Source organism: Natator depressus, chromosome 9, assembly GCF_965152275.1.
Source record: "Natator depressus isolate rNatDep1 chromosome 9, rNatDep2.hap1, whole genome shotgun sequence".
Taxonomy (NCBI): Eukaryota; Metazoa; Chordata; order Testudines; family Cheloniidae; genus Natator; species Natator depressus.
This window is the reverse complement of record NC_134242.1, coordinates 56556678-56568795: the sequence shown is the minus strand read 5'-3', so window position 1 is coordinate 56568795 and position 12118 is coordinate 56556678. Positions and strand designations below refer to the sequence as shown.

At 46.6% G+C, this 12118-nt stretch overlaps 1 long non-coding RNA gene across 2 annotated transcripts in view; it reads left to right on the top strand.

The window, feature by feature from the left end:
* The window catches only part of LOC141993499 (uncharacterized), a 173551-nt gene that overhangs the window by 57729 nt on the left and 103704 nt on the right, over positions 1-12118 (top strand). For both annotated transcript variants that reach the window (XR_012640874.1, XR_012640873.1), the window contains exon 2: positions 11725-11890. This is a non-coding gene — a long non-coding RNA (uncharacterized LOC141993499). The remainder of the gene's footprint in view (positions 1-11724; positions 11891-12118) is intronic.

Sequence of the window (12118 nt, the reverse complement as noted above, 5' to 3'; positions counted from 1 at the left end):
TGTAGTGACAGCTTTTGTAAAGATACATTCAAAAGTCAAAAGACACGTTTAAAAATGAATCGTTGTTATTCCTAGCCCTTGACTCACCAGTGACGTGTATATACCCAGGCCACGACCAGGACACAATAAATAGGATTAGAAACAGGCTGTGGGAAGCGGTTCTCACAGTCTGCCCAAAGAAAGGAGACTGGGCCAAAATTAACACCTATAAACATAGTAAAGAAAAGAATCTCAATAAAATTTTAGCAGCTACCCAGCACTATGACCACCACATTGAAACTCAGTTAATGACCCTCCAGCTCCAGGACATGCAGGGACCCTGCAATAGCCGCCCATTGCAGAGGAGAGGGGAAAGGCCAAACCAAGGTCCCCACCGTCCGCCTCCCCAGGGACCCAGCGATGGCGCGTCACTATTGCAAACAAATGAGCGATTGGAAAAGGGAATGTCCCTACCGCCTTGGCCGCTTCACAAGCGGTAGGGGTGGGCAATGTTCTTGTGCCCCACCCCATCTCTTCACCTCTGACTGTTTCTGTCGGTTCTCTGTCTAACTATCATGTTTTCCTCCTCAATCCTTGTTCACCTGCTAACCTTTTGGGAAAAGACTTGCTGTGTAAAATAAATTGTATAATCTGCTGTACTCCAGATGGTGTGTATCTGGATGTGCCTGGTCCCACTCACAATGAGGTCCTAGCAGTTTACAGGAGAATACCAACCCCAGCCCTTCCTCATTGCAACAGGAACTGCTGGCTAAGGTCTCTCCCTCCTTGTGAGCCTTGTGAGACGATCATGCCAACCAGGTTGGGTGCATTGGGTCTGCCCAACCAGTTAAGATTCGCTTAAACCCAGCAAGACCCCTTCCCAAGGTGCAGCAGTACCCTCTATCAAAACAGGCCAAGGAAAAATCCAACCTGTTATTACCTCCTGCATTCAGCAAGGAGTCATTATTCCTATGGTCAGTGAGTGTAACTCCCCCATTTTACCATGCTGTTAATGCTGCTCTACTCCCTACCTTTCCCATTGTCCCTAGCCCTACTACTATCCTTTTCTGCAAAGCCCCGGTGCTGAGGGGTTGTTATCGCCTCAAGGAAAGATTGTATTAAATCCGGACATAAAGAATTAAGGTTATTGTTAAATAAGATGCATCTAGATGTAAAGAAATAAATGTGTATGTATGTAAATAGGTGTGTATAAATAAATAAAAGGGGGGTTAGTCAAAAAGCCCATCCTCCTTGCTAAATTGGTAGTGAAACAATGCCTATGCCCATGGAAAGAAGAAAAAAAAAGGATCAGGCCCAGACAAGCAGGCAACCACAGTTAGAGGAAGTTGAAAGAAAGAAAGTGAGAAGACAACTCTGTAGTTACTGGAGGAAATTAAGCAGTGAAACTTTGTACAAATGTTAAAAGAAGGTGTTATGAAAATAAAATTCTTGGTTTCTTTGCAGCCATTCCTTTGGGAATGTCTGTAAATAATCCAGGCAAGAGGTTATTTCAGTGGAATCATTTGACTATGAACAAGTTAGTCAAATTTGCTAAAGAACACTCCTGGTGTGTACAATCTTTGTTTTATAAGTTTAAAATAAATTGGTGTTGTTTTGGGGTTGTAAAACTGAGAAATACTTTTGCCAAACAAAAGAAATTAGTATTGTTTAATTTTGGTATTTAGCATTTAATCCTTAAGGTAACTTAATGCTTTACAAGATTTAAAATGTTCTTGGGGTGTTGCTTGGTAAACTTTGCATCCTGATCGCCTTTGGCGCTTCCCGGACAGCGGCCTGGTGGTGCTCAGAGCACTCTGGCCTTACTTTGCTCAGGTGCACCACAGAGTGGCACACGTGGGCAAAGGGGAGATAAAAGCTGTGCCTGAGGGGGCTAAAACATTGTTGCGGGTGGTTCTGGGTACATATCATCAGGCCCCCGTTCCCTCCCTCCCTCCGTGAAAGCAAGGGCAGACAATCGTTTTGCGCCTTTTTTCTTGAGTTACCTGTGCAGACGCCATACCACGGCAAGCCTGGAGTCCGCTTAGCTAACTGTCACTGTACGTCTCCTGGGTGCTGGCAGACATGGTACTGCATTGCTACACAGCAGCAGTTTATTGCCTTTTGGCAGCAGACAGTGCAGTATGACTGCATCATCGACATAGTCCTAGGTGCTCTTTTAACCGGGTGCCTAGGCAAACATGGGAGTGACTCAGCCAGGTCATTTCCCTTGTTTCGTCTCATGGCGATTGAGTCCTACCGGCAGTGCACATCTTCTGCAGCTAGCAGAAGATGATGGCTAGTCGTCATACTGCACCGTCTTCTGCCAAGCACCCAGGTGTTGACGATGGCTAGCGGTCGTACTGCACAGTCTGCTGCCAGCAAGATGTATAAAGATAGATGAAGTGACTCAAAACAAGAAACAGACCAGATTTGTTTTGTATTCATTTTCTCCTCTCTCCCTCCCTCCCTCTGTGAAATCAACAGCCTGCTAAACCCAGTTTTGAGTTCTATCATTGAGGTTTTGAGTTCTATCCTTGAGGGGGCCATTCAGTTTCTCGCAAAACCACCCCCTTTGTTGATTTTAATTCCCTATAAGCCAACCCTGTAAGCCATGTCGTCAGTCGCCCCTCCCTCCATCAGGGCAACAGCAGACAATCGTTCTGCACCTTTTTCTGTGCAGACACCATACCACAGCAAGCATGGAGCCCGCTCAGATCACTTTGGCAATTAGGAGCACATTAAACACCACACGCATTATCCAGCAGTATATGCAGCACCAGAACCTGGCAAAGCGATACCGGGCGAGTAGGCGACATCAGTGCAGTGACGTGAGTGATGAGGACATGGACACAGACTTCTCTCAAAGCAGGGGCCCTGGCAATGTGGGCATCATGGTGCTAATGGGGCAGGTTCATGCGGTGGAACGCTGATTCTGGGCTCGGGAAACAAGCACAGAGTGGTGGGACCGCATAGTGTTGCAGGTCTGGGACGATTCCCAGTGGTTGCGAAACTTTTGCATGCGTAAGGGCACTTTCATGGAACTTTGTGACTTGCTTTCCCCTGCCCTGAGGCACAAGAATACCAAGATGAGAGCAGCCCTCACAGTTCACAAGCGAGTGGCAATAGCCCTGTGGAAGCTTGCAACGCCAGACAGCTACCGGTCAGTCGGGAATCAATTTGGAGTGGGCAAATCTACTGTGGGGGCTGCTGTGATGCAAGTAGCCAATGCAATCAAAGATCTGCTGATATCAAGGGTAGTGACCCTGGGAAATGTGCAGGTCATAGTGGATGGCTTTGCTGCAATGGGATTCCCTAACTGTGGTGGGGCCATAGACGGAACCCATATCCCTATCTTGGCACCGGAGCACCAAGCCTGCGAGTACATAAACCGCAAGGGGTACTTTTCAGTAGTGCTGCAAGCTCTGGTGGATCACAAGGGATGTTTCACCAACATCAACATGGGATGGCCGGGAAAGGTACATGATGCTCGCATCGCAGTCAGCATGGATTCACCAAGGGTAGGTCATGCCTGACTAACCTAATCGCCTTCTATGATGAGATTACTGGTTCTGTGGATGAAGGGAAAGCAGTGGTTTCTTGACTTTAGCAAAGCTTTTGACACGGTCTCCCACAGTATTCTTGTCAGCAAGTTAAAGAAGTATGGGCTGGATGAATGCACTATAAGGTGGGTAGAAAGTTGGCTAGATTGTCGGGCTCAACGGGTAGTGATCAATGGCTCCATGTCTAGTTGGCAGCCGGTGTCAAGTGGAGTGCCCCAGGGGTCGGTTCTGGGGCCGGTTTTGTTCAATATCTTCATAAATGATCTGGAGGATGGTGTGGATTGCACTCTCAGCAAATTTGTGGATGATACTAAACTGGGAGGAGTGGTAGATACGCTGGAGGGCAGGGATAGGATACAGAGGGACCTAGACAAATTGGAGGATTGGGCCAAAAGAAATCTGATGAGGTTCAATAAGGATGAGTGCAGGGTCCTGCACTTAGGACGGAAGAATCCAATGCACAGCTACAGACTAGGGACCGAATGGCTCGGCAGCAGTTCTGCGGAAAAGGACCTAGGGATTACAGTGGATGAGAAGCTGGATATGAGTCAGCAGTGTGCCCTTGTTGCCAAGAAGGCCAATGGCATTTTGGGATGTATAAGTAGGGGCATAGCGAGCAGATCGAGGGACGTGATCGTTCCCCTCTATTCGACATTGGTGAGGCCTCATCTGGAGTACTGTGTCCAGTTTTGGGCCCCACACTACAAGAAGGATGTGGAAAAATTGGAGAAGTCCAGCGAAGGGCAACAAAAATGATTAGGGGTCTGGAACACATGACTTATGAGGAGAGGCTGAGGGAACTGGGATTGTTTAGTCTGCAGAAGAGAAGAATGAGGGGGGATTTGATAGCTGCTTTCAACTACCTGAGAGGTGGTTCCAGAGAGGATAGTTCTAGACTATTCTCAGTGGTAGAAGAGGACAGGACAAGGAGTAATGGTCTCAAGTCGCAGTGGGGGAGGTTTAGGTTGGATATTAGGAAAAACTTTTTCACTAGGAGGGTGGTGAAACACTGGAATCACTAGGAGGGTGGTGAAACACTGGTAGAATCTCCTTCCTTAGAAGTTTTTAAGGTCAGGCTTGACAAAGCCCTGGCTGGGATGATTTAATTGGGGATTGGTCCTGCTTTGAGCAGGGGGTTGGACTAGATGACCTCCTGAGGTCCCTTCCAACCCTGATATTCTATAATTCTGTGATTCTATGATTCAGGAACTCTGGTCTGTTTCAAAAGCTGCAGGAAGGGACTTTATTTCCAGACCAGAAAATAACTGTTGGGGATGTTGAAATGCCTATCGTTATCCCTGGGGACCCAGCCTACCCCTTAATGCCATGGCTCATGAAGCCGTACACAGGCAGCCTGGACAGTAGTCAGGAGCTGTTCAACTACAGGCTGAGCAAGTGCAGAATGGTGGTAGAATGTGCATTTGGATGTTTAAAAGCGCGCTGGTGCAGTTTACTGACTCGGTTAGACCTCAGCAAAACCAATATTCCCACTGTTATTACTGCTTGGTGTGTGCTCCACAATATCTGTGAGAGTAAGGGGGAGACGTTTATGGCAGGGTGGGAGGTTGAGGCAAATTGCCTGGCTGCTGGTTACGCACAGCCAGACACCAGGGCGGTTAGAAGAGCACAGGAGGGTGCGGTGCGCATCAGAGAAGCTTTGAAAACCAGTTTCATGACTGGACAGGCTACAGTGTGAAAGTTCTGTTTGTTTCTCCTTGATGAAACCCCCCGCCTCTTGGTTCACTCTACTTCCCTGTAAGCTAACCACCCACCCCTCCTCCCTTCGATCACCACTTGCAGAGGCAATAAAGTCATTGTTGCTTCACATTCATGCATTCTTTATACATTCATCACACAAATAGGGGGATAACTACCAAGGTAGCCCAGGAGGGGTGGTGGAGGAGAGAAGCACCAGGAGGGGTGGTGGAGGAGGGAAGGACAAGGCCACACAGCACTTTAAAACTTTAAAACTTTAAAACTTATTGAATGCCAGCTTTCTGTTGCTTGGGCAATCCTCTGGGGTGGAGTGGCTGGGTGGCCGGAGGCCCCCCCACCGCGTTCTTGGGCGTCTGGGTGAGGAGGCTATGGAACTTGGGGAGGAGGGCGGTTGCTTACACAGGGGCTGTAGCGGCGGTCTGTGCTCCTGCTGCCTTTCCTGCAGCTCAACCATACGCTGGAGCATATTGGTTTGATTCTCCAGCAGCCTCAGCATTGAATCCTGCCTCCTCTCATCATGCTGCCACCACCTTTCAGCTTCAGCCCTCTCTTCAGTCCACCACTTACTCTCTTCAGCCCGCCACCTCTCCTCCCAGTCATTTTGTGCTTTCCTGTACTCTGACATTGTCTGCCTCCATGCATTCGTCTGTGCTCTGTCAGTGTGGGAGGACAGCATGAGCTCAGAGAACATTTCATCACGAGTGTGTTTTTTTTTGCCTTCTAATCTTCACTAGCCTCTGGGAAGGAGAAGATCCTGTGATCCTTGAAACACATGCAGCTGGTGGGGAGAAAAAAAGGGACAGTGGTATTTAAAAAGACACTTTTTCTAGATCAATGGGTACACTCTTTCACGGTAAACCTTGCTGTTAACATTACATACATAGCACATGTGCTTTTGTTACAAGGTTGCATTTTGCCTCCCCCCCATTGCGTGTCTAGCCCCTCCCCCCTTTCTCCTCCCCCCTCCCCGTGGCTAACAGCGGGGAACATTTCTGTTCAGGCCACAGGCAAACAGCCCAGCAGGAACGGGCACCTCTGAATGTCCCCTTAAGAAAAGCACCCTATTTCAACCAGGTGACCATGAATGATATCTCACTCTCCTGAGGATAACACAGAGAGATAAAGAACGGATGTTGTTTGAACGCCAGCAAACATACACTGCAATGCTTTGTTCTACAATGATTCCTGAGTACGTGCTACTGGCCTGGTGTGGTAAAGTGTCCTACCATGGTGGGTGGAATAAGGCTGCCCTCCCCAGAAACCTTTTGCAAAGGCTTTGGGAGTACATCCAGGAGAGCCGCAAATTCCAGGGCAAATTAATCATTAAACATGTTTGCTTTTAAACCATATATAGTATTTTAAAAGATACACTCACCAGAGGTCCCTTCTCCGCCTGTCGGGTCCGAGAGGCAGCCTTGGATGGGTTTGGGGGGTACTGGCTCCAGGTCGAGAAACAGTTCCTGGCTGTCGGGAAAACTGGTTTCTCTGCTTGCTTGCTGTGAGCTATCTACAACTTCATCATCATCATCTTCCTTGTCCCCAAAACCTGCTTCTGTGTTGCCTCCATCTCCATTGAAGGAGTCAAACAACACGGCTGGGGTAGTGGTGGCTGAACCCCCTAAAATGGCATGCAGCTCATCACAGAAGCGGCATGTTTGGGGTTCTGACCCGGAGCGGCCGTTTGCCTCTCTGGTTTTCTGGTAGGCTTACCTTAAGTTTCACACAGCACTGCTTCAGGTCTCTGTTATGGCCTCTGTCCTGCATGCCCTGGGAGATTTTGACAAATGTTTTGGCATTTTGAAAACTGGAATGGAGTTCTGATAGCACGGATTCCTCTCCCCATACAGCGATCAGATCCCATACCTCCCGTTCGGTCCATGCTGGAGCTCTTTTGCGATTCTGGGACTCCATCATGGTCACCTCTGCTGATGAGCTCTGGCCAGCGTGGCAAGTTGCAGGTGACCATGCAAACAGGAAATTGAAATTCAAAAGTTTGCGGGCCTTTTCCTGTCTACCTGGCCAGTGCATCTGAGTTGAGAGTGCTGTCCAGAGCGGTCACAATAGAGCACTCTGGGATAGCTCCCGGAGGCCAATACCATCTAATTACGTCCACAGTACCCCAAATTCGACCCAGCAAGGCCGATTTAAGCGCTAATCCCCTTGTCGGGGGTGGAGTAAGGAAATTGATTTTAAGAGCCCTTTAAGTCGAAAAAAAGGGCTTCGTCATGTGGATGGGTGCAGGGGTTAAATTGATTTAACGCTGCTAAATTCGACCTCAACTCCTAGTGTAGACCAGGGCTGGGTCTACATACAGGTCCATCAGTGAGGAACCACCCTGGCCCCGTGCTGAGAGACCCTTATTAAGTCCTGTTGATAATTAACACCACTGAGAAGTGCCGAGAATTAACTACCTGCCCATGTTTCTCACTGTAATGGCTGTCCGACTGATGATCGGTCTATCTTTCCTTCTGGAATTGTGGCTCCTTCTGGACAGCAGGAGTGAAGGACAAGGTGAAGAGCTGGTAACCTCTCCTTTGTCCGCTGACAGACCCATTATGCCTTTGAATCTTGCTAAAAAAACGACCTCTCCACCTGAGAACATAATAAAGCCTCCAACCAAGCAAGGTAATTGTGCTAGTAACCTCTCCCTTGCTGCCTCATTGCAGGACAGCTAGGTGAACTAAGACTATGAAATCTCGAAGAATAGCTTGCAGAAGCTAGCCAAAACTACCTGAAGATGAAATTTTTAATGTTCCTCAGCCTCTCCTCCTTAACGAACTTAGGGTGGGGATGGGAAAGTAATATTTTTCTAAATCTTAGCCAATCAGTAGCCTCACTAGTAAATAATCAAACGTATACCCAAAGAGTCTGTTCTGCCACTGGAAATTTTACCTGTACTGAAAATTATTCCTGTAACTAATAATTTATCCTGTACCCTATTGCAATATACCCCTTCCTTTGCCATTGATGCTGATGCTTCTCTGCCCTTTGTGAAGGTGTTTGGCCAGCAGATGTGGTATAATACTTCACAGAGGAGAGATGTGTTACGACATTGGTGAACTGTAATTAATGCTACATTAGGACCATTAAATTCACACTGTCCTTATCCAGTTTTCAAATTACCTCTAAATATCCAAATTTCTCTAAAGGAGCTGCTATTCGGTTAGCACAGCAGAGGGCATGGGTTTCCGCTAGAAGGAAAAGAAATTCGGTGGAACGCCTATGGGATGGTGCAAATAGTGCAGCAGCAAATTGGAATATTTATAAAGGTCAATAACATGATAAGAAATTAGGGCAGCTGGGAAAGACTACGAGTCTTATTACTGGAGCTCAGTTAACCCAGGTGCAGGCTAAAGTTGGTAAATTACATGTTATTTCCGCCCTTAGTTCGATGACCCAAGAATTGCTAACAAAGATGGTGCTAAATGTCACTAAGGTGGGAAAGGAATTGTAATGGGATCTAGCATGTTCAGAGATTCGGGATTTCCTGAATGACCAGCTCATGACCATTCAGAGTAATCTTGAGCATCGGGCTTAGCCCACTGCCCTTACTAGTGCTTCAGGAGTACTATCTAATCTGTGGCCATGGAGACATACTTTTCAGGGTGGATTTGCAAGTAATCGCAGTGCTCCTTCCAAGCATACGGGCCGGTCGGAGGGGTGTGGGCTCCCACATACCAAATCCTGCCGGGTCCGTGGGGAGGATGCATGTGGGACTGGATTATTCACCATGACATCTGGGAAATTAAACCACCTGGTATGCGTGGCCAATTTGTTTTCAGTGCTCCTGGAATAACACCCAATGTTTAAATAGGACTAGGAAATCAATGAACATTTTGGCCCTTAGAGCCCCCACAGCTTCAGTGTATACAAAAGCTGAAGCCAGGGGAAGTTACCACTGTTTATGACAGTGTTTGTTGGGAAGGCATGGGACAAGAAACTACCCTGATAGGACACCTGCTTTTTCAAGCTAATAATAGCTGTGTAAATGTTAAGGCTACCACCTTGCATTTCAATCTCACCACTGCTCCAGGAAATTACTTTATTTATTGGCCTGTAGACAAGGTCCTGCAGGTAGCTTTTAAATTTCAAATATCCTTTAACTGGACCATTTTAGTACCCGACCGATTTCAAAATCTACTCTTGCTCCTACCAAAGATCAAAAAAATTTTTGAATTGCAAGGTCAAATTCATGTGCTTCAATATATATATATCAAATTGAAAAACATGCTTTTCATACAGCCTATAAAGTACCTACCTTATTTACTGATTATAATATGTTGTGTCATGTAACTAAGGCTATAAAACAACCCCAGTATAGCATTACAATGGAAGCATTAATGCTTGTATTTTGTTGTGTAGTTTGAGAATGTGTTGCTGTTGTTGTTGTTGTGAAAATTGTAATAATGGGAACACCTTTCATGTTCGTACTAATCATGCATCATTAATGTATCCAGGTAAGGTTTATAAGGTTGATCCCTTTAATTTAGGAACAAAAATACAAGATTTAATTAAAAAAAAAGTTTAAGAGTAATAGTTGTGCTATAAAAAGCACAAAAGGGGGGATTGTGGAAGAAAAAAACTACTAAGGCCCTTTGACCTACATCTCCCTATTGCAGAATAAATGTATGTGCTAAGGAAGGATGAGAAAAGGTCACATAAGTATACAAGTGGGTGGCCAAGGGATGCTATGACAGCAGGGGGGGTTTCTAAAAGCCCCTGACTATCCAGCCAGTTCCGCTTTTTAAGCCCCTGACTGCAATATTGCAATATGCAACCCATGGCCTACAGTCAACCGCACTTGGCCTATGATTTAACCTCAAAGCTTGCTTAAACTGGAAAAGTTGCTTATTGATGCAATATGTATGATATTGTCCTTATAAGGCATATTGGTAGGGTCTGTGGAAAAGTACCCATGCGGAAGTGTATTGTTCGAAATGCCACTGAAAACCCTATATAAGTTTGTTGAAGTGTATGAAAATCAGAGCAGCTTGCCACCCTGCATGGGGCTATGCTGACTCTCCTTGCAGGGACGGTGGGAGCTGCTTGTGTGACGTGGAGCAGAGCTGTTTGTGGGATGGCTGGTGGAGCGGAGCTGTTCGTGAGATGGGTGAAGCTCTATGGGGCAGTCAGCTTCAGGTCATGTAAGGTGCCCCTTACCTCTTCTCCCCCCACACATGCACATTTTACCCAGACTGGGGAGTAACACTCTGCAGATGAACTTTTGAACTCTGGGGCTGGATTTTTGGGGTTGTTGGACTTTTTGGACTTCGGGTGATTTTTGGATTGCTGGACTCAAGAGACATTTTGGGTTGTGGGACTCAAGAACCTGAGGGAAAGGACGTGGCCCAATTTGCTGGGGTGGGTCTTTGCTCATGGTTTGGTTGATGAACCCTAGCTGTGGTGTTTTCGCAATTTAATGCCGATGTTGTTTACCTCATGTTATTAAAGATTCTCTGCTACACTGAGACTCTGTGCTTGCGAGAGGGGAAGTATTGCCTCTTTGAGGCACCCAGGGGTGTGTGTAAGATTTTCCCAGGTCACTGGGTGGGGGCTCGAGCCAGTTTTGCATTTGCTTTGATGAGAGGGAACCCCTGTGTACTGAACCCGGCCCTTGCTGCTATTAACTCGGCCTGGCAGAAGGGTTACACTTATGCGCCGGAAGGACTGGCCTTAACTGAGGGAAAAGGCTGTCTTGATTAACTCTCTCACATGGTTGTACCTCTGCCAAGGGGTATTTCTCTGTAATATCCCTCTGCCCCCTCCTAGCCTCTTTATAGAACAGGTCGAGTTGATCTGTATAATTCTCCTTTCTCAGTTCCCCATGGCATGCAGTATGATAGGAAAGGGGCCTTATCATAGCACTGTAGGACTGGAAGGGATCTCAAGAAGTCTTCTAGTCTAGCCCCCTGAACTGAGGCAGGACCAAGTGAACTTATACAATCCCTGACAGCTGTTTGTCCAACCTGTTCTTAAAAACTTCCAATGACAAGGATGCCACAGACTCTCTAGGTAACCTGTTCCAGTGCTTAACTAGCCTTGTAGAGAGGAAGTTTTTCCTAACATCCAACCAAAATCTCCCTTCCTGCAAACTAAGCTGATTACTTCTTGTCCTACTCCTGGTGGACATGGAGAACATAGTTAGAGTCCTAGCTGGCGTCAGAAACAGATGTATGTAACTAATTAACATAGTGTGAATGACACGTATTACAGTCAAATGTATCATTCGATATTTGTTTTGTGGGAATTCAAAGGAAACATTGCTTGTCACTTGGATGCTGACAGAGCAAGACCTCAGACGTGGTCCAATCAAAATCCACTTTTGGAATCAAATTACCTCCAAACTCTTGGCCGCAATGTCAGATCCTCAGCTGCCATATATCACTGCTGCAGCAGTGCAGCTATTCCAAAGTACACCAGCTGAAGATTAGGCCATGAATCTTATTATTAGTAATTATTTGTATTGCAGTGCTGCCTAGGAGCTCCAGTCATGGGCCAGGACCTCATGGTATTAGGTGCTGTACAGACCCTGCCCCAGAGAGTTTACAATCGACGCATAGGATGAGACAGCAGAAGGATGCAGACAGATGTGGGAGTACAAGAAAACAAAGAGACAGTGTTGGTCAGCATGACAGGTAACGATCTCAGCACCCCAAGAGCCTAATGGTTGTCAAGATTTTTGTATACTTCACAGCAAAGTTGAGTTTTAAGGAGGACAATGAGGTGGCTTTGGGGATATTTATGGGGAGCTCCTCCAATCTTTAGGTATTCACCCATCACTGCTGAAGAGTTATAAAGGGTGGAGGTGTCCCATGTGTCAGGATGCACCTTCTCCCACTCTGTCTTTGAGTAACCCATCTGAA